A 19515-nucleotide genomic window follows, 5' to 3' on the forward strand; every position below is an offset into this window, starting at 1 on the left:
GTCATGGCCAGGCCTGTCAGTGGTTGTATATAAATCCAGACTATGTATGAATCTATGAAATAATTGCTTTTAAATATGTTTACATGTAGCCAAGGATTTAGCTCAGTGGTCCCACCACCTGCCTTACAAGCACAAGGTCCCGAGTTTGATCCCTGGTACCAAAAAAAAAAATAGTACGGGGAAATATGTTTACATGTCAGTGGTAGTTAAGCTTGAAGAAGATAGTCACCTAGTCAAATCAATATTACTTCTGACTTCTGCCTCTGAAATTATCAGTACCTGAGTTCCTGTGGAAAAAAAGTAAGAAAGACAGATGAGATGCTAGTAGAAGTTACAAGAGAAAAAAAATTTCTAAAGGAAATCAAGATAACCTATACTAGGTTCAGGAAGGAGTCCAAATCTAATATAACTGGAACATATGTATTTTAAATTGGAGAAAATTATATCATAACTATATAATACTTATTTCATTTCAGCTTTCTCTTCTATGGTCTTATTTTCCTGACTTATCTTTTTATTTCTATCCCCTTTTATATCTCTCTTCCATAACTCTGCTTTCCCTTTAAGATGTCATATTTCACCTTTTTCCTTTTTGCCTTGCATTTTGATTTCTGGAGTCACTGCTCTCATGTTCCCACATAAGTGGTACATATGAAAACCCTTACTGGATGACAGAAAAAAGGACTTCTAGGTTGTATATTTTTTTAAATGTAAGGATTTTTAAAAATTATTGTCTAAAAATCATGGAATTTCCATTCTGATAGTCTTTATAGTCAAGAAATAAAACATTTAAATCTAAGTTACATTTATTTCAACCCTGGGAAATAATATTAAGGGAAATTTCTAATTCATAGTAGTCAGAAATAAACCTTAGTTGTAAATTGATCCATTAAACAAGTGTGAAATTTAGTTTTGAGTGATAATTTATATACTTTTTAATGTTTATACCCTATTTTGAAATAAAATTGAGTGTTTTATTGAAATCAAGGACAATTTTTTACTGTACAGTACAAAATGGCTTGTCTTAACACCAATCAATATTTATGTTATTAGAAAGTGGGCAGTTTGAAAGTGCCATAGTGTACTTCCCAAACTGCTATATAGATTCAATGCAATCCAAATTGAAATCCCAGCAGCATACTTCATGGACCTTGAGAAAACAATCCAAAAATTCATTTGGAACAAGAAGAGACCCAGAATAGCAAAAGCAATTCTAGGTAACAGAGACATGGCAGGGGGTATCACAATCCCCAACTTGAAACTATACTACAAAGCCACTGTGATAAACACAGCATGGTACTAGCAAAGAAACAGACGGATGGACCAGTGGAAGAGATTAGAAGATGCAGAAACAACTCCAGACACACTCAGCCATCTCATCTTCGATAAAGGAGCCAAACACCCTCACTGGAGGAAAGATAGCCTCTTTAATAAATGGTGCTGGAAAAATTGAGTTTCAACTTGTCAAGGATTAAAACTAGACCTTTATCTTTCACCATGCACTAAATTAAAATCAAAATGGATTAAAGATCTAAATATTAAAATAGAAATGCTGAATCACCTGGAACAGAGGTTAGGTAGAACTCTTGAAGATATTGGCATAGGAAAAGATTTTATGAACAAAACCTCAGTTGCCCATGAAGTAGCACAAACAATCAACAAGTGGGATCTCTTCTTATTAAAAAGCTTCTGCACAGAAAGAAAACCCACCAGCAATGTGAAGGGACAACCCACAGCTATTCCCCTGCTGGGTATCTTCCCCAAAGAATTAAAAGAATCATACCACGGAGACATATGTGCACTCATGTTCATAGCAGCACAATTTGTAATAGCTAAAACTTGGAAGCAGCCCAAATGCCCATCAACTGGAGACTGGATAAAGAAAATGTGTTTTTTTGTATAAAATGGAGTACTGCTCAGCCATAAAAAATGAGAAATTAAAAACATTTATAGCTAAATGGATGCACATTGAGGTGATACATTTAAGTGAAATAAACAGGACACACGTGTAAATACCAAATAGTTTCTCTAGTGTAAGAAACTGAAAGTGTAAATAAGGATGAAAAGGTATGATAGATAATGTGAAATACGAAGAAAAGGGGCAAAGGGGAAGGGGAAGTGGGAGGGGTAGGGAAAAGGAAAGAAGGGAATGGAGTTACTATGAAAAAATGAAAAAATGGAACCAAAGTCTTTGTAAATAGGGAGAAATGGAGGGGTTGAAAGGAGGACAGGGGAATGGGGAAAAATAACCAAGAGAGATTATGTAAAGGTATCAATTTCCAATGATGAATGTCATTATACTGTATACCTAAAATGTACCAATGTTTAAAATGAATAATTGATAATGCAAAATAAGAAGAAGAGGTCCAAAGGGGTAGGGGAAGTGGGAGGGGTAGGGGAAAGGAAAGAAGGGAAAGGAAAAATTATGAAAAATGGAAAAAAGGAAACAAAGTCTTTATAAATAGGGAAGGGTGGAGGGGATGAAGGGAGGGCTAGGAATGGGGAAAATAAGAACCAAGATACATCATGTAAAGGTACAAGTTCCCAATGATAGATGTAAATGTACTGTATACCTAAAATGTACCAATAAAGGAATTGAAGGAAAAAAAAGAAAGAAAAGAAAATGCCATGGTGTTTGTAAGGAAGTTTCATGTTGAAAGTCCAAGTCTTCCAGTGATATTTGTTCTTGTGGCTCAGCATGGGAGTGGTCACAGTAAGATATCTTGCCATGGTCCAGTTTCAGTGTTGGAGTCAAAACTTCTTAATTGGATTTGTTTTTGAAACTTCAGAAAGGATAGTAGTCTTTGTCTACAATTTCTATTAACACAGTTTTTCAATGGAATTTTCTCTAAGAAATCATTGCTGGAATAGCTATGTAAAGGTTCCTATATATGCCCTGATACTTCATCTGTGTATTCTGAATATCGTAATCTTATTTCATCATGAGACTAGTGCTTGTGGAAAGATTTTTGCCTTTGAAAATCACCTTTAGTGAAGTAATTAAAACCTTTTACAGGTAACTCGTCTTGAAAATCATTCTGAGGTAAGTACTTACAGATTTTAGAAGAGGTAATTGTTTTTGTCTTCTTTGTTAACAAAACCAAATCTTTTGTTGGAAATTGCTCCTGGAAGTTATTACAAGCCTGATGGTTATGAACAGTATATATCCTCTCTCCACAAACTTTGATAAAGCCAAAAATCATCTTCAGGGTCTGGAAGTCACTGTAAGGTTGGTGATCATGGAATGTCTTCATCTCATTCAGGCCCTTGTTACTGAAATCCAGCTCCTCACTGGAGACTTCAAAACATTGGTGATTGGCAAAAAAAAAAAAAGTAACAAATGAAAAAAAAATTCCCAGAATTGTGTGTAACAGGGGAAAATATGCTATAAATCCTTGGTATATTAACAAAAAATAAAGGATACATGTCATCATCATAGCAAAAATTCCCTTTATTCAATTTAGTGGGACATACAACTTTGGTATAGTATCAGCTAAATTGGATTCTGCCTCATTTTCATTTTTCTCCTTTGTATCTGCTTATGAGCCAAAACTTTTCTGCAATTGTAATCTTGTAAACTTTCAAACAAAGGTATATTAAACAATAAATTTTTGAAAAAACTGGAACAATATATTTTACAATGTCTTTTCATTTAAAGGAATTTTTCATGATTAGTCTACTGTTCACCACAATTTTTCTGATGCACTGAAGAAATAATCTTACATGAAAATTTGTCTAGTGAACTTTCTTAATCTAAAAAATAAACAAGTAATCTAATAAATATGGCTGATGACATGCTAATTTGTTTCATTGACTTTATCCCAAGAGAAACACACATCTATTATATGTATTAATTTATTATTGACTCCTAAAACTATAAATAGAGCTTGTAACAAAAATATATATGACACGAATAACATATTTGGGCTGGGTTTTTTTGTTGTTTTTTTGTACTGGGGATTGAACTTGGGACCTTGCGCTTACAAGGCAGGCGGCGGAAACACTGAGCTAAATCCCAGGCCCTATTTGAGCTGTTTTAAGTTTGGGTTTTTATAAATAAAGCTGTTCATGTCATGTGTTTGTGTGAACAAAACTTTTCATGCCTTTGGGATAAATGCTCAAATGCAACTGTTGGGTCATATACTAAATTTATTTTTAGTATAAGGAATTGTCAATCTGTTTTATAACAAAAACATACCAACTTGAAATAGACTTAGAATGAAGAAAAGGTAAATATTAGAAACCCAGAATAATGTAATATAATTGATCATAAAGTTAGACCACGAGTGGTGAGAGTGGGCACCTTTGTCTTATTCCTGATTTTAGAGGAAATGCTTTTAGCTTTTCCCTATTCAGTGAGTTTGTCCTATAGGGTTTTATTAGTTTGACAAAAGAGTCTTCTATTTCTGTTTTCTTCAGGATCTTTTTTTTTTTTTTTTGGTACCGGGGATCGAACTCGGGTCCTTGCACTTGTGCAGCAGGCGGTGAAACCACTGAGCTAAATCCCCAGCCCCATTCAGGATCTTTATCATGAAGGGATATTGAATTTTGTTGAAGGATTTTTGCATCTATTGAGATGATTATGTGATTTTTATCCTTGATTTTATTTATGTGGTTTATTATATTTATTGATTGCATAACTTGAATCATCCTTGAATCCCTGGGATGAAACCGATTTGGAAATGATGTATAATATTTTTAATGTGTTGCTGAATTGTTTGCAAGTATCTAATTCAGGATTTTTGCATCTATGTTCATTAAGTATATTGGTAGTTCTCTTTTCTTATTGAGTCCTTATCTGTTTTAGTATCAGGGTAATGCTAGTTTCATGAAATGAATTTAGAGGCATTCCTTCCCTTTCCATTTCATGGAAAAGTTTGAGAGGGATTGGTGTTCTTTAAAGGTCTGGTGAAATTCAGCCGTAAATCCATCAGGTCATGCCTTTTTTTTTTTTTTTTTTTTTGGTACTGGGGATCAAACTTGGGACCTTGTGCTTTCGAGGCAGGTGGCGGAACCACTGAGCTAAAACCTCGGCCCCCACCATCTTTTTTACTTTGGAAAGTTTTTACTACTGTTTCAGTATCATTACTTGTTATTGATTTATTAAGATTTTTAAATATCTTCTTGGTTTAGTTTTTTTTCTCCCATTAAATTTATTGGTACATTTTAGGTATAAAATACAGTTACATACATCATTGGGATCTTGTACCATTACATGAGTATCTTGGTTCTTATTTTTTTTCTCTTTCCCTGCCCTCCCTTCACCCCCTCCACCCTTCCCTATTTGCAAAGATTTTGTTTCCATTTTTTTCCTTTTCTCATATTTTTTCTTTTCTTTCCTTTCCCCTACTCCTCCCATTTCCCCTGCTCCTTTAGACCTTTACTTCCTATTGCACAATATCAATTATACATTTTAAAAATTACAATATCAAGATCTAGGCGACATTACCACAGATTTTACAGAATTTAAAAGGATATAGAAAGCATATTACAAAAATCATTTTTGAAATAAATTGGACAACTTCTAAGAAGTACCTTGGAAGACAAATTACTGAAACTAACTCTGGAGGAAATATAAAATTTGAATAGCACCTATTAAAGAAACTATATTCCTAGTTTGAAAACCTACCTATATGACAACAACAGGCTTGCATACATTTTAACTGATAAATTATATCAAACATTTAAAGCAGAAAAAAGAAGGAACACTTCTCCCCTCATTTTAGGAACTCAACATTGTGCTAATCCTAAAACTGGATAAAGATAATAGAAGAAAAAAGTATGAACATAGATAGAAATTTGTTTAACAAAACAAACTATTAGAAGTCAGATCTGGCAGTATGTAGAAAGTGGTTTAAAAAAAAAGAAACGGGTTTTATTATAGGGATGGCAGTGTTGGTTCAGCATTGGAAGGTCCACCTCCAAAAGTCATCATTTTAACAGAGGAAAGGAAAATGTCTTATGATCCTGTCACTAGTTGGAGAAAAAGTATCGAACTAAGTTCTACAGCTGTTCATGGTAAAAGCTATCAGGAGACTAGAAGTAGAACAGAACCTTCTCAACAGATCAAAATCATGCACTCCATACTTCCAGCAAAAATGCCTTATATGAATGGAGAAGATACAATGCTTTCTCCCTAAGGTGGGGAACAAAGGCAGATATGCCTACTCTTCATCTGTCTATTAAACTTTGAAACCTAGGCCTAAACCAAAATAGTCTGGCAGTAAAATGACACAATTAGGATAGGATTGGCAAGGTAGAAAAAAAAATCTTTATATGTAGATGAAATGATCATCTACAGAGAAAATACTAAGAAATCTCTAGGAGCCCCTAGAACTTGTACTTGAATTTAGCAGGATTAGAAAACACAAGGTATATATAAATATTCAGGTCTATGTATACTTGCTATAAATAAAGAATTGGATATTGAAACTTAAAAGTTATGTAGGAGTACAAAGGACCTAGAAAAGTAAAGAGAAAAAGAAAAGAAAAAAAAATAATGTTGGAAGACATTTAGTAGCTACTTTTAAGACTTCCTCTAAAGCTACAATAATCAAGGCAGTGTTGGTGTAAGGAAAGACATATAGATCATTTGAATAAAACAGAGAATCTACAAATAGAACCACACATATATGGTCCACTGAGCTTTGAAAGATTATTTAACATTAACATTTTATAGAATATAAACTCAATTCAAGAGCAGAGGAAAAGATTGTATTTTCAGCAAATGGCAGTAGAACACCTGGTATCCATATATAAAAAATTAACCTCAACCCTTTATTTCCATACATAAAAATAACTTGAAAGAATCTATGAACCTAAATATGAAAGACTAAAACTATAAAACTTTAAGAAGAAATTGTAAGGGAAAATGTTTATGAATTCAGGGTAGGCAAGAACTTTCTAGGATACAAAAAACATGATGTATAAAAGAAAAAAAGTTGATAAATGAGATTCCATCAAAATTTAGAACTTCAAATGACATCATTAAGAAAACAAAAAGTAGTCCTTAAACAGACCATATTTATAATGCATATAACCTATGACCAGAATATATAAAGAACTTTTACAGCTCATTAATAAACAACCCAATTAAAAAGTAGACACAAGAAGATGATAAATAGCCAGTACAGCACCAGGAAAAATGTGCAACACTAGAATCAGAAAAATACTAATTAGTATGATAACAAGATTGAATTGTACACTCATTAGGGAGATAAAGTTAAAAGTTTTAAAAGCCTTGTCAGGACTTTTTCTTTTTGTTGGATTCTCCCCCTTTGCTTTTAACTTGTCTCACCCAATGGATTCATTCTGCTAGGTTTCCTGGGGTTGTGATCCTCATTGTCTTTTCCTAGGGTACTGTCTACAATTTTTTGGAGGGTTGATATGGTATTCATGAAGTTCCTATGGTTCTCTTTATCATGAAAGTATCTTATTTCTCCATCAATTTTGAAAGATAGTTTTGCAGGGTACATCAATCTGGGTTGGAAGCTGTTTTCCTTTAGGGCTTGATATACATCACTCCAAGCTCTTTTTGCCTTGAGGGTTTGCATTAAGAAGTTTGCTGTGATTCTGATGGGCTTTCCTTTGTATGTGATTTGTTTTTTTTCTCTCACTGCTTGTAGAATTTTGTTCTTCTGTTGGGTTTCTGGAATCCTAACTATTATATGCCTATGTGTGGAATTTTTTTGATCAAGGCTAGTTGGAGTCCTATATGCCTCACTTATCTGTATGTCAAGTTCCTTTCCCCTGCTTGGGAAGTTTTCTACCATCACTTCTGTGAACAGTTTTTTTATGTCATCTGCACTCTCTCCTCTTTCTTCATTGACTCCAATCAGTCTTATGTTATTCTTCTTTGAATCATCTAGCAGCTGCTGGGTTGCTTTCTCGTGGTCCCTTGCAATTTTTCTTTTCCTGGTCACTAATTGCCATCTTATCTTCTATATCTGAAATTCTGTCCTCACATTGGTTCATTCTGCTACATTGACTTTCAATGGAGTTTTTAATCTCCTGGAATCTGTTTGCATCTGTTTTATAGATTTCATTTGTTTCCTATGTTGGGATTCCATCATGTTCCTCAGGTCCTCTATTTTTTTATCTGTATCCTCTCTAGATTTATTAATCATGTCTTGCACTATGGGTACAATCTCTGCTGTTATCTGAGAAATTATTTCTGATTTCATTTTGTCCAGATCCTCTTTTCTTGCCAGTTCAGGGAGTCCAGATGGTTGAGTATCAGATTATTCCATCTCATTTCCCTTTGGGATTGCTGTAGATGATCTGGAAGTCTGTTTTTGAGGCTTGTTTACATGTCTTCTCATTTCCATGGGGGCAGGGGGTGTGCTGCTGCACCTGCGTGACTCACCTCTGCCCTAGGAGCAGTGGAATGGTGGTGGGGAACCTCCTTCTTGAGCACTGGGATTGGCTCACCTCCTCTGCCCTAGGAGGGGTGGAATGGTTGCAGGGAGCCTCTTCCTGGGTGCTGGGATTGGCTCACCTCCTCTGCCCTAGGAGTGGTGGAATGTCAGTGGGGAGCCTCCTCCTGGGTGCTGGGATTGGCTCACCTCCTCTGCCCTAGGAGCAGTGGAATGGCTGCAGGGAGCCTCCTCCTAGGTGCTGGAATTGGCTCACCTCCTTTGCCCTAGGAGTGGTGGAATGGTGGCAGGGAGCCTCCTCCTGGGCGCTGGGATTGGCTCACCTCCTCTGCCCTAGAAGCAGTGGAATGGTGGCCAGGTTAAGTGTTGTTAGGTCATATGTGTTTAGGAATTTATTCATTTGTTCTAGATATACCAATATATTGGAATCAAGGTTTCAAAATAGACTTTATTAATCCTCCATATCTCAGTGATATCTGTTGTATTTTAACTTTTTCATCTCTAATTTTATTAATTTAGGTCTCTTTCTTATTTTATTTTTTTTCTTTTATTGATACATTTTAGGTATACAATACGTTTGCATTTATCATTGGGTGCTTGTACCTGTACATGATGTATCTTAGTCCTCATTTTTTCCCCATTATCTGTGTGACCTTCACCCCCTCCACTCTTTCCTATTTACGTAGGTTTCATTTCCTGTGGACGCCATATCAACACCCCAGGTCGCGCGGAACGTGCTGAATCAGCCCGCTGCAGACAGGCAGGTTTGCAGACACTGTAGCAACGCCCAAGTCACGTGGAATGCGCCGAATCAGCCCATGCCCTGGCAGCAATCCACTGGACACCTCGCCCCCCTGCTCCTCTGTACAGCCACATGGTTCCACACTACAAAGACGCAGAGGACACCAGACCACCAGACCACTGTACTGGGTAAGTTGGTGTCATCTTCACCTCCCATCAGGACCGGGACTATCTTCAGGGGAAGGGCAGCTGGAACCTGCAGTACAACTCTGCAGAGTTCAAACCTACAGGAGGACAGGGAGCTCAACTTGGGACTTGTAGCCAAAAATCTGCCTGAATCTCATGAGCCTGCGACTAGCTTGCTGAGACTCATTGACTTATATCTGTACAGTGCAACCCATGTTGTCTACTGTGACAGCAGAGACATACCCTGAAAGAGGCCCTTCATCTTCATGGTTATTTTTTTATTCCCAAAATTAGTTTTATTATTTTGGTTTTTTTCTCTTTTGTTTTCTTTTGCTCCTCTTATCTTTAATTTTTTTCCCCTACTCTTTGCAAATATTTGTTTTTCTCTCCTTTTTTTCTTTTCTTTTCTTCTTTCTTTTCTCTTTCCTTTCTCTCTCTCTTACACTTACTCTCTTGCTCTCCCACATTGTTCATCTTCCCTTTTTGTCCCTGTTTTGGTCCTCATTTGGAGTTCTTCATTTTCCTAGTATTCTCTTTTTCCTTCTCACCTGTGTCCTCTGGCCACATTGCTAACCTTCCCGTATCCTTCTTCCCATCTGTCCCTCCCTCCCCAACCCCTTCTAACTCCCCATCCCAAAGGGTAAAGTTGTTATATTGAAGAGTTTATTCACTATATGTTGTGTTGGTCCTCGAACTTGATTTAATCCACACAGATACAGGTGATAGAATAATAACTACCACAAAATGTCATTTTCAAAGATGTACTTGGTGCAGTGGTGTTGCTGATTGTATCACTTGGGCTAAGGTGTTGTTATTGATCTAGTCAATGAACCTTCCTAGTATAAGGAAAATGAGATAGCCTTAGAGTCATTAGAGCCTCAAAATTTAAAGACCAGCTATATCTGGAAGACACCTCTGAGAAGCAATCATTCCATAAGGGTTCTAATTACAAGCAACAAAGATACCTACAATAAGCAATTTCAAACAATCAACCCAGGAGTTAAACCAAGGACAGTACCAAAAACAAAAGTGAGAAGACATTTAAGCAAGGCACAAACTCAGACTTCCACCCCACCAGGGGTAAATCCTCGGGGAAATGAGATGGAAAAGTCCCATAACCAACCACCTGGATACCCTGAACTGATAGCACAGGAAGTAACAAAACAGATGAATGAGGCTCTAGAAAAATTCAAAGCAGAAATAATCTCCCAGATATCCACAGAGATGGTGAGTAGAGTGAAAGACATGATTAGAGGCTCTAGAACAGAAACAGATAAAAAAAAATAGATGAGCTCAGAAAAGTGCTGGAAGCCATGAATACCCAGCATAAGAAAGAAATGGAAACCATGATCGCCCAACACAAGAAAGAAATGGAATCCATGAAACAGATTCAAACAGATATTCAGGAGATCAAAAACTCCATTGAAAGTATCCACAGCAGATTAAGGGAATGTGAAGATAGAATATCAGATATAGAAGACAGGATTGCAGTTAAAGACCATGAAAATAGAGATTTGTTAAAAGTAGTAAGGGACCATGAGAAATCAATCCAACAACTGCTAGATGATGCAAAGAAGAATAACATAAGACTGATAGGAGTCCATGAGAAAATAGGAGAAAGCACAATTGACATAAAAAAAACGGTTCACAGAAGTAATAGTGGAAAACGTCCCAGACAGAGGTAGAGAATTGGACATACAGATAAGTGAGGCATGTAGAGCTCCAACTAGCCATGATCAAAAAAACCCTACATCTAGACATATAATAGTCAAGATCCCAGAAACCCAACAAAAAACCAAAATCCTACAAGCAGTTAGAGGAAAGAAACAAATCACCTACAAAGGAAAGCCCATCACAATCACAGCAGACTTTTCAACAGAAACCCTCAAATCAAGGAGAGCCTGGAGTGAAGTATTTCAAGGTCTAAAAGAAAATAACTTCCAATCTAGACTGTTGTATCCTGCAAAATTATCTTTCAAAATCGATGGGAAATTAGATACTTCCACGACAAAGAACACCTGAGAAATTTCATGAATACCAAAACAGCACTACAAGCAATTCTAAAAAATAACCTAGAAAAAAGCAATGAAGGTCACAACTTCATAAGGCCCAACAGAGGGAAGCCACCAGGCAAGGTTAGACACTAAAGAGAAAGGGGGAAAAAATAGGAAATAAAACAGCCAACCAAAGTAAAACATCATGACAAGGATAAATCAATATCTACCAATTATAACTCTCAATGTTAATGGCCTCAATTCATCAATCAAAAGAAATAGACTGGCAGAATGGATTAAAAAGGAAAATGCAACAATATGCTTTATACAAGAAACACACCTAACTCAAAAAGAAACTCATAGACTGAAAGTAAAAGGATGGAAAAGAGTTCTCCATGCCACAGGAACCCAGAAGAAAGCAAGGGTAGCAATCTTATTTGCAGACAAAGTAGATTTCAAATCAAAACTAATTAAGAGAGAAAAAGATGGTCACTACATCCTTGTGAAGGGAACAATCCAGAGGAAGAGGTGACAATCCTAAATATATATGCACCAAATACAAATGCCCCCAGCTATACAAAACAAATATTAATAGACATGAAAAACCAAATAAACACTAACACAATTGGAGTGGGGGACCTCAATACCCCACTATCACAAATAGACAGATCATCTAGACAAAAAGTTAACAAGGAAATTCTAGAACTGAACCAAGCTATTGAAAAATGGACTTAATAGATGTTTACAGAGCATTCCATCCCACAAAATGGGAATATACATTCTTTTTGGCTGCACATGGGTCATTCTCCAGAATAGACCACATGCTAGCTCATAGGACATATCTAAGTAAATGTAAAAGAATAGAAGTTCTTTTATAAAGGGCTATAAAGAATATACCCCCTGTATATTATCAGACCATAGTGCAATAAAATTGCAGATCAATAACATTAGAAACTGCAAAAACCCAACAAACACATGGAAACTGAATAACACCCTCTTGAACATCCAATGGGTCCCAGAAGTAATTAAAGAAGAAATTAAACAAGTAAATGAAAATGCCAGTACAACATATAGGAATCTATGGGACACAATGAAAGCAGTTCTATGTGGGAAATTCATAGCAGTGAATGGTTATATTAGGAAAACAGAGAAAACTCAGGTAAATAACCTAATGCAGAACCTCAAGCTCCTAGAAAAAGAAGAGCATAATGAATCCAAAGCTCATACAAGAGAGGAAATTATGAATATTAGGGCAGAAATTAATGCAATGGAGACTAAGAGAACAATACAAAAAAAAATCAATGAATCAAAGAGTTGGGTTTTTAAAAGAATAAATAAAATGGATAAACCTTTAGCCAACCTTATCAGAAAAAGGAAAGAAAAGGCACAAATACATGCAATTAAGAATGAAAAAGGTATGCCTCCATCCCAGGCTCCTAGGGCAGAGAAGCTCAGCTGGTCCCAGCACCTGGAAGGAAGCTCCCCCACTGCCATCCCAGGGTCCTAGGGCAGAGAAGGTGAGCCAGTCCCAGCACCCAGAAGGAAGCTCCCCCACCGCCATCCCAAGGTCCTAGGGCAGAGAAGGTGAGCCGCGTGGAAGCCAGAAGCATCCCCCCCACCTACCGTGGAAATGAGAAGACACATAAAAAAGTCTGAAAAACAGACTTCTGGATCACCTACAGCAACTCCAAAGGGAAACGAGATGGAACAATCTGATACTCAACCACCTGGACTCTCTGAACTGGCAACAAAAGAGGATCTGGGAAAAATGAAATCAGAAATAATTACTCAGATAACAGCAAAGATTGTGTTCATGGTGCAAGACATGATTAATAAATCTAGAGAGGACACAGATAAAAAAAAAATAGAGGATCTGAGGAATATGATGGAATCCCAACATAGGAAACAAATGGAATCCATAAAACAGATACAAACAGATTTCCAAGAGATTCAAAACTCCATGGAAAGTCTGTGCAGCAGAATGAACCAATGTGAGGATGGAATTTCACATATAGAAGATAAGGTTGCAATTAGTGAGGAGGAAAAGAAAAATTGCTTTAAAATTGTAAGGGAACAAAAGAAATCAATCCACCAGCTGCTAGACAATGCAAAGAAGAATAACATAAGACTGATTGGAGTCAGTGAAGAAAGAGGAGAGAGTGCAGATGACATAAAAAAAACTGTTCACAGAAGTGATAGCAGAAAACTTCCAAAGGAGGGGGAAAGAACTTGACATACAGATAAGTGAGGTATATAGGACTCCAGCTAGCCTTAATAAAAAAAAATCTACACATAGGCATATAATAGTTAGGATTCCAGAAATCCAACAGAAGAATAAAATTCTACAAGCAGTGAGAGAGAAAACAAATCACATACAAAGGAAAGTCCATCAGAATCACAGTAGACTTCTCAATGCAAACCCTCAAGGCAAGAAGAGCTTGGAGTGATGTATATCAAGCCCTAAAGGAAAACAGCCTCCAACCCAGATTGATGTACCCTGCAAAACTATCTTTCAAAACTGATGAAGAAATAAGATACTTTCATGACAAAGAGCACCTCAGAAACTTCATGAATACCAAACTGGCACTCCAAAAAATTGTAGACAATACCCTAGGAAAAGACAATGAGGATCACAACCCCAGGAGACCCAGCAGAATGAATCCATTGGGTGTGACAAATTAAATGCAAAAGGGGAGAATCCAACAACAAAAAAAGTCCTGACAAGGCTTTTAAAACTTTTAACTTCATCTCCCTAATGAGTGTATAATTCAATCTTATTATTGTATTGATTAGTATTTTTCTGATTCTAGAGTTGCTCACCATTCCTTGTGCTATACTGGCTATTTATTGTCTTCTTATGCCTACATTTTAATTGGGTTGTCTATTAATGAGCTCTAAGAATTCTTTATATATTCTGGTCATAGGTTATATGCATTGTAAATATGGTCTGTTTAAGGACTACTTTTCATTTTAATGATGTCATTTAAAGTTCTAAATTTTGATGGAATCCCATTTATCAATTTTTTTCTTTTATACATCATGTTTTTTGTATCCTAGGTAGTTCTTGCCTACCCTGAATTCATAAATATTTTCCCTTATAATTTCTTCTTAAAGTTTTATACTTTTAGGCTTTCTTATTTAGGTTGATAGATCCCTCCGAGTTATTTTCATGTATGGAAAAAAAGGGTTGAGGTTAATTTTTTATATACAGATACCAGGTGTTCTAGGGCCATTTCCTGAAAACATTATCTCTTCCTTGGCTCTTGAATTGAGTTTATATTCTATAAAATGCTAATGTTAAATAATCTTTCAAAACTCAGTGGACCATATATGTGTGGTTCTATTTCTAGATTCTCTGTTTTATTCAAATGATCTATATGTCTTTCCTTACACCAACACTGCCTTGATTACTGTAGCTTTAGAAGAAGTCTTAAAATTAGGTACTAAACATCTTCCAACACTGTTTTTGTTTTTGTTTTTAACTTTTCTAGGTCCTTTGTACTCCTACATAACTTTTAAATTTCAATATCCAATTCTTCATTTATAGCAAGTATACACAGACCTGAATTTTTCTATATACCTTGTGTTTTCTAATCCTGCTAAATTCAAGTACAAGTTCTAGGGGCTCCTAGAGATTTCTTAGTATTTTCTCTGTAGATGATCATTTCATCTACATATAAAGATTTTGCTTCTGCCGTGCCAATCCTATCCTAGTTGTGTCATTTTATTGCCAGACTATTTTGGTGGGGACTAGGTTTCAAAGTTTAATGGACAGATAAAGAATAAGCATACCTGCCCTTGTTCCCCACCTTAAGGAGAAAGCATTGTATCTTCTCCATTTATATAAGGCATTCTCACTGGAAGTTTCTGTTCTACTTCTAGACTCCCGATAGCTTTTACCATGAACAGCTGTAGAATTTAGTCCAATACTTTTTCTCCAACTAGTGACACGATCATATGGCTTTTTCCTTTCCTCTGTTAAAATGATGACTTTTGGGGATGAATCTTCTAATGCTGAACCAACACTACCATCCCTGTAACAAAACCACTTTCTACATCCTGCCAGATCTGACTTCCAATAGTTTGTTTTGTTAAACAAATTTCTATCTATGTTCATAATTTTTTCTTCTATTATCTTTATCCAATTTTAGGATTAGCACAATGTTGATTTCCTAAAATGAGGGGAGAAGTGTTCCTTCTTTTTTCTGCTTTAATTGTTTGATATAATTTATCAGTTAAAATGTTTATGAGCCTGCTGTTGTCGTATAGGTAGGTTTTCAAGCTAGGAATATACTTTCTTTAATAGGTGCTATTCAAATTTTATATTTCCTCCAGAGTTAGTTTCATTAATTTGTCTTCCAAGGTACTTCTTAGAAGTTGTCCAATTTATTTCAAAAAAGATTTTTGTAATATGCTTTCTATATCCTTTTAAATTCTGTAAAATCTGTAGTAATGTCTCCTAGATCTTAATATTGTAATTTAAAAAATGTAAAACTGATATTGTGTAACAGGAAGAAAAGGTCTAAAAGACTAAGGGAATTGGGAGGGGTAGGGGAAGGGAAAAAAGGAAAGGAAAAAATATGAAAAGAGGATATAAAAATGGAAACAAGGTCTTTGCAAATAGGGAAGGGAGGGCAAGGGAATTGGAAAAAAATAAGAACCAAGGTACTCATGTAAAGGCACAAGAACCCAATGATGAATGTAACTGTATTTTATACCTAAAATGTACCAATATACTTAATGGGGGGGGGAAGAATGTAAAAGGTGAAGTTACAACAGATACAGCAGAAATCCAGAAGATCATCTATACCTAGTTCGAGAACCTCTACTTCAATAAAATGGAAAACACAGAAGAAATGGGCAGATTCCTAGATACATACGAATTGCCAAAGTCAAATGAAGAAGATATAGAAATTCTAAACACCCCAATTACAATGAGTGAAATTGAAAATGTAATAAAATATTTACCAACAATGAAATGCCCCAAGTCCAGATGGCTTCACTGCTGAATTTTAGAAGACATTTAAAGAAGAACTAATGCCATTACTCTTTAAACTCATCAAGGAAATTGAAAGGGAAGCAATACTTCCAAATTCATTCCTGGAAGCAAGTGTCACTTTGATTCCAAAACCAGGGAAAGACCCAACCCAAAAAGATAACTACAGGCCAATCTGCCTAATGAACATAGATGCGAAAATCCTCAACAAGATACTGGAAAACAGAATACAGAGGGTCATCAAGAAGATCATACACCCTGACCAAGTTGGATTTATCCCAGGGATGCAAGGATGGTTCAACATTTGTAAATCAATAAATGTAATGCACCATATTAACAGAGTCAAGGACAAAAACCATATGATCATCTCAATTGATGCAGAAAAAGCATTTGACAAAATCCAGCACCCATTCATGATAAAAACCTTATAGAAAATTGGAATAGAAGGTCTTTATCTTAACCTGATTAAGGCTATCTATGAAAAACCAACAGCCAACGTCATAGTAAATGGTCAAAAACTGAAAACTTTCACACTAAAATCAGGAACAAGACAAGGATGCCCACTATCACCACTCCTGTTCAATATAGTTCTGGAAACATTAGCCACAGCAATTAGAAAAGAGAAAGAAATAAAAGGAATAAAAATAGGAAAAGAAGAAGTGAAACTGTCATTATTTGCTGATGATATGTTACTTTACATAGAAGACCAAAAAACTCTGCCAAAAGATTTCTAGACTTAATTGACAGATTCATTACAGTAGCTGGATACAAGATCAACACTCAAAAAACAATAGCCTTGTTGTACACAAATAACAGACTCACTGAGAGAGAAATTAGGGAAAGAATTCTTTTTACAATAGCATTCCAAGAAATGAAATATCTAGGAATCAATCTAACAAAGGAAGCAAAAGACCTCTACACTGAAAACTACAGCACTCTGAAAAAAGAGATCGAAGAGGATACAAGAAAATGGAAAGACATCCCTTGCTCCTGGGTAGGAAGAACCAATATAGTGAAAATGGCCATACTTCCAAAACTGCTATATACATTCAATGCAATGCCAATTGAAATTCCAACAATATACTTCACAGAACTAGAGAAAACAATCCAAAAATTCATTTGGAACCAGAAGAGAACTAGAATAGCTAAAGCAATACTAAGCAACAGAGACATGGCTGGGGGTATCACAATCCCCAACTTGAAACTATACTACAAAGCTACTATGAGAAAACCAGCATGGTACTGGCAAAGGCAAAGACCTGAGGATCACTAAATAGATTAGAAGATGCAGAAACAACTCCAGACATGCTCAGCCACCTCATCTTTGACAAAGGAGCCAATCACCATCATTGGAGGAAAGAGAGCCTATTTAATAAATGGTATTGGAAAAACTGGATTTCAACCTGCCAAAGATTGAAACTAGACCCATACCTATCACCATGCACTAAACCAAGATCGAAGTGGATTAAAGATGTAAATATTAAGACAGAAACACTAAACTTGCTGGAAGATAAGTTAGGTAGAACTCTTGAAGACATTGACATAAGAAAAGACTTCATGAACAAAACCTCAGCAGCACGGGAAGTAGCAGAAAGAATCAACAACTGGGATCTCACCTTATTAAAAAGCTTCTGCACTGCAGGAGAAACCACCAACAGAGCTAAAGGACAACGTACAATGTGGGAAAAAATTTTTAGCAGGTGTACCTCAGACAAAGGACTACTATCTAGAATATATAAAGAATTGGAAAAAATCAGACCCCCCCAAATTCAAAGACCCAATTCAAAAATCGGCATCTGAAATGAACAGACATTTCTCAGACAATGAAGTAAAAGCAGCAAACAAATATATGAAAAAATGTTCAACATCTTTGGTCATTTGAGAGATGCAGATGAAAAACAACACTGAGATTCCACCTCACCCTAGAAAGAATGGCTGCTATCAAGAAATCAACAAATAACAAATGCTGGCATGGTTGTGGGGAGAAAGGAACCCTTCTCCATTCTTGGTGGGAGTGCAGACTGGTGCAACCACTGTGGAAATCAGTGTGGAGATACCTCAAAGAACTAGGACTAGAGGTCCCATTTGACCCAGCTATTCCTCTGCTGGGTATCTTCCCAAAAGAATTAAAAGAATCATACCACAGTGATATATGTGCACCCATGTTCACAGTGGCACAGTTTGTAAGAGCTAAAGCTTGGAAGCAGCCCAAGTGCCCATCAACTGGAAACTGGATAAAGAAAATGTGGTTTCTTTTATAAAATGGAGTACTACTCAGCCATAAAGAATGAAAAACTAGAGTCATTTATAGCTAAATGGATGCATATCGAGGCCATCCTCTTAAGTGAAATAAATAGGACACACGTGTAAATAATGAATTGTTTTACTACTGTGAGAAACTGATAGTGTAAACAAGGGTTAAAATGATTAAAATGAATAATTGATAATTTGAAATAGGAAAAAAGGTCCAAAGACGAAGGAGTGAAGGGAGGGGAAGGGGAAAAGAAAAGAGGGAAAGGAAAAACTATGAGAAAAGAAAAAAAATGGAAATGAAATCTATGTAAATAGGGTAGGGTGGAGGGGGTGAAGGGTTCACAGGTAATGGGGAAAAAAATAAGAACCAAGATATATCATGTACAGGTACAAATACCCAGTGATAAATGTCAATGAACTGTATACCTAAAATGTACCAATAAAAGAACTAAAAAAAAGATTTCATTTCCATTTTTTCTTTTCTCATAATTTTCCCTTTCTCTTCTTCCCTTTTCTCTTCCCCTTTATTTATTTATTTATTTATTTATTTATTTATTTATTTATGGTAACAGGGATCAAACTCGGGTCCTTGCACTTGCGCAGCAGGTGGTGAAATCACTGAGCGAAGTCCCCAGTCCTGTGTGGTTTATCAATCTTGTTTCTTTTGAAAAATCCAACTCTGATATTTTTATTTATAGTGTTCATTTCATCTGTATTTTGTTAATTTCTGTTCTGATCTTTATTATACTTTCCTTCTACTGGCTTTAGGTTTGGTTTGTTGTTGTTTTTCTAGGACTTTGATATGCATCATTAGGTTATTTATTTGGGATTGCCCTGTTTTTCTAATGTAGGCACTGTACTCATAGCTACAAGCTTCCTTCTTAGACTGCTTTCATATGTGTCCCACAGATTCTAATATAGTTTCCATTATCATTTCATTCTATGAATTTTTAAAGTTCTCTCCTGATTT

At 35.9% G+C, this 19515-nt stretch overlaps 1 pseudogene across 1 annotated transcript in view; it reads left to right on the plus strand.

The window, feature by feature from the left end:
* LOC147825667 (ubiquilin-1 pseudogene) overlaps positions 1-19515 on the plus strand; it is a 45021-nt pseudogene that overhangs the window by 9883 nt on the left and 15623 nt on the right. Inside the window, exon 2 of the transcript XR_015440376.1 lies at positions 9062-9305. The product of XR_015440376.1 is annotated as a ubiquilin-1 pseudogene (transcript). The remainder of the gene's footprint in view (positions 1-9061; positions 9306-19515) is intronic.

The sequence above is a fragment of the Heterocephalus glaber genome, unplaced genomic scaffold (genome assembly GCF_053883595.1).
Source record: "Heterocephalus glaber isolate CG9 unplaced genomic scaffold, H.glaber_assembly_v1.0 deba00001497, whole genome shotgun sequence".
NCBI lineage: Eukaryota > Metazoa > Chordata > Mammalia > Rodentia > Bathyergidae > Heterocephalus > Heterocephalus glaber.